Below are 3,591 nucleotides of genomic sequence, written 5' to 3'. Positions count from 1 at the left end.
AAAGAGCCCCAAATTCACTTTTTCAAATCCGCCTCGGGCCAATTGTGAGTGGGCTCGATCTCGACACTGCAGCTGGAGCAGTCCCGGCCCGAGGGCGGCTGCTGGCTAGCAGAAGAGGACCTTCTCTCTTCCGGAACGGAGGCTGCGCGCACTGGCTGTTTCCGGGGGGCTGGACTCAGTCGCCGCGCCGCGCTCCGCCTCGCGCGGGGCCACGTCTCCACCTGAGCGGCCGGGCGGGGCGTTTGCCGCGGCTTCCTCAGCGCCGGGGTGAGGGTCGCGGGGTGGCTCCTGGGCAGGGGCTCGGCCGGGGAGGGCGCGGGGAGCTAGGGAACCGCGGCGCGGTCAGAGCGGGGGCCAGGCGAAGGGCGGCGGGACCGGGGCGGACGCGGAGGGCCGGCTGCGGCTCCGCCTAGAGCGACAACGCCCCGCGCTAGTCCGGCTCCTCACCGTTGGTAGCCTCCGGGCCTGGAAGCCGGCCTGTGTAGCTGTTAGGGAACTGGCTTCATAAATATACATACATTCGAGCCCTTCCGGAGCGCTGTCTACCCGTGCCGGGGAGTGATCTGTTCAGAGGTGCCCACAACTGCTGTTGGTCTTGTTCTTTTGCAGAACTTCTGTCAAGATGACATGTGTGACATGGTGTCGGGTGGTTAGTGTGAATCCTGGTTTAACGAGCCCATGTGCTCTCAGTCTCTCAGTCCACCTCGATTCCATCTCGATTCTGGGTGCTTAGAGGCGTTTCACTGGTGCAGTGATACCTTCCAGAGGCAGTGGGGTCAGGCGTAGTCACTAGTCTGCAGGTGATGCAGGTGAACAGCTCGGCCTTCATTCAGCAACTGTTTGTTGAGTGTCAGTCGTGTGAGCGGCACTGTTCATTGTAGGTGCTGGGATCCAGAGCCGAAGTCGTGTCAGGGTCCCTGCCCTCACTGAGCTCACGCTGTCGTGGAGGGATGCGGAGGATAAATGAGGTCATTGCTGAGAGAGTATTGGGCGGTGCTTGGGGTGAGTCTGTAGGAGACCCCGTCGGCGGAGGTGACTTTTGAGCCAAGGCCTCTGTGACAAGAAACTAGCCATGCAAAACTGTGGGATAAGAGTGTTTCGGGCAGAATGAAGAGCAAGTGTGATGACCCTGAGGGAGGAGTAGGTTTGGTGTTTTGAGGTAGAGAAGTATGGCAAGTATGTAATGAAAAAGGAAGAAAGTGATAGGGAACAAGGATGCAATGTAGGGAGGGGTCAGATGGTATGCAGCGTCTTAGTTCGTGGTGAGAGGCTTAGATTTGATTGTCAGTGTGATTGAAAACCACTGGGACGTTGTAAGCCATTTACAGGTGACTCGTGGATTTTTCTTTTTTTTACATTTTAAATTGTCCCTTAAATATTGCAAATATAACTTTTTATTGGAGTGATAGCCTTCAGTTCCAGTGGACCTTGAATGGCAAGAAAAGGAAATAAAAGTCATCTGACATTACTCAGATTCAAAGGTAACCCTTTTTTTTTTAGCCAGTTGCCTTAAGCAGCAGTATAATTTTTTAATTTAACTAAACTTACAATATTATGTTAGTTTTTGGAGTATAACATAGTAATTTGATGGGGTTTTTTTTGTTTTTTGTTTTTTTGGCCATGCCGTGCAGCATGCGGGATCCTGATTCCCCAACCAGGGATCGCACCCATGCCCCCTGCAGTGGGAGCACAGAGTCTTAATTACTGGACTGCCAGGGAAGGCCCTGATGTTTTTATAAATTAGACTCCATACAAAGTTATTATAAAATATTGGTTATATTCTTTGTGTTGTACATGCATCCTTGTAACTTATTTATTTTATACCTAGTAATTTATTCCTCTAAATCCCCTTCGCCTACTTTGCCCCTCCCCCTTCCCTTCACTTCTCTGGTAACCACTAGTTTGTTCTCTGTATCTGTGAGTCTGTTTCTGTTTTGTTATATTTGTTCATTTGCTTTCTTTTTAGATTCCATAGTGATAACATACAGTATTTATCTTCCTCTGTCTGACTTATTTCACTAAGCATAATGCCTTCCAGGTCTATCCATGTTGTCGCAAGTGGCAAAATTTTGTTCTTTTTTTATGACTGAGTAATATACTGGCGTGTGTGTGTGTGTGTGTGTGTGTGCGCGTGCGCCATATCTTCTTTATCAAAGCAGTACACTTTCTTGAATGAGAATATATTCAGTTGGCTTTTACCTACTGATTTTGACAAGCAGCAGTTGAAGGGAAAATAACGCTAATAATAACAGCTGCTGTTTATTGAGCTCATGGGACGTGTGCAGTTAATCCTGACACAGGTTTTTTATTCTTTTTCTCATCATCTTACTGATAAGATCGCCAGCTAAGAGTGGTTAAGAAATCTGCCCATGATCTCACAGGTGAGGGTCGGGGAGTCAGGACCTGCAGCCAAGATGTCTGATACCTGAGTCTGTCCTTTACATTACACTGCTATATGGTGACATTAGGCTTTCTGGGTTTTCACTTTGGCCGTGCTCTGTTGTTTTTCTCTTCTTTTTGGCTGCCCCACGTGGCTTGCAGGATCTTAGTTCCCCGACCAGGGGTCGAACCCACGCCATCAGCAGTGCATGTGCTGGTGGTCCATAGTCCTAACCACTGGACCACCAGGGAATTCCCATGCTCTGTTGTTTCTAATTGCCGATAGGAACATCTTAAAGAAGATGGGGTAGATGGAGCTGTTAATGTGCGTATACCAAATCCATCTGAGGGAAGCTGGAAGTCACATAGGTGCCTGAGATGGTAGTTTCTCGATCTGAAGTCTCTTGATGTCAGACAGTGGTGGACCTAGAGTTACATGCACTTTGCGAAGTTGTAAATGACGGTTTGCCTCATCTCTTCCCTCTGGGAAACAGCAGAATGCACGTGGTCAAAAACAGTACTGTGATTAGGCTGATCTCTGCTTTTTAATCACAAAATGGAGTGTGCATGTTACTAATAACAGTTTCCTTGTGATGTGCTCCCAGCTGTCTGACCCTCCTTGCCCTGTTTTTGTCAGCCGTCTGAGATAATGAGGCCCTGGACAACTGAATCATGCTAAGTAAAATTCACAGGAGGCTGTGAATACACGGAGAATGCCAGGGTATTATGGACAGGGAGAAGTGTCCCTTCACCAGAGGCTGCTTCTGGTGGTCTGTGAATTCCATCTCTTGTCTGGCTTCAGGAAGAGCTGCATGTGAACAGGAGCCACCTTCATAAGTTACCAGAACAAGTCACAGTCACAGGGTCTCGAACTCGCAGCGGCTGCACCATCCATCTCTGGAGGGGGTAGGACTCCTTGGGAATCAGAAGGCTTCTTGTTTAGTAAGAAATCCAAATAAAGGGAAGCCAGTGAGTGGAGTGTGTGTTGGCACTGGGCTCAGACGGCCTGATTCATTTGTCTTTGGCCTGCCTTCCTCAGTGGACGTGAACATCTAGGCCAGTGTTCCTCTTTCCCACAGAGTGTCAGGGTCAGGTGTTGTCACCGCTTGCCTCGGTGGCGCATTCTCTGTGGCTCCTTGGCCGCCCCTGTGCCCTCCCTCCTTTGGTTGGCATGTTCCGTCTTCTGTAGGTAAGTCCAGTCCCGCCGGCTGT

The sequence above is a fragment of the Lipotes vexillifer genome, unplaced genomic scaffold, assembly GCF_000442215.2.
Source record: "Lipotes vexillifer unplaced genomic scaffold, Lipotes_vexillifer_v1.1 scaffold1529, whole genome shotgun sequence".
NCBI classification, from domain to species: domain Eukaryota; kingdom Metazoa; phylum Chordata; class Mammalia; order Artiodactyla; family Lipotidae; genus Lipotes; species Lipotes vexillifer.
Note: the sequence above shows the minus strand (reverse complement) of the source record.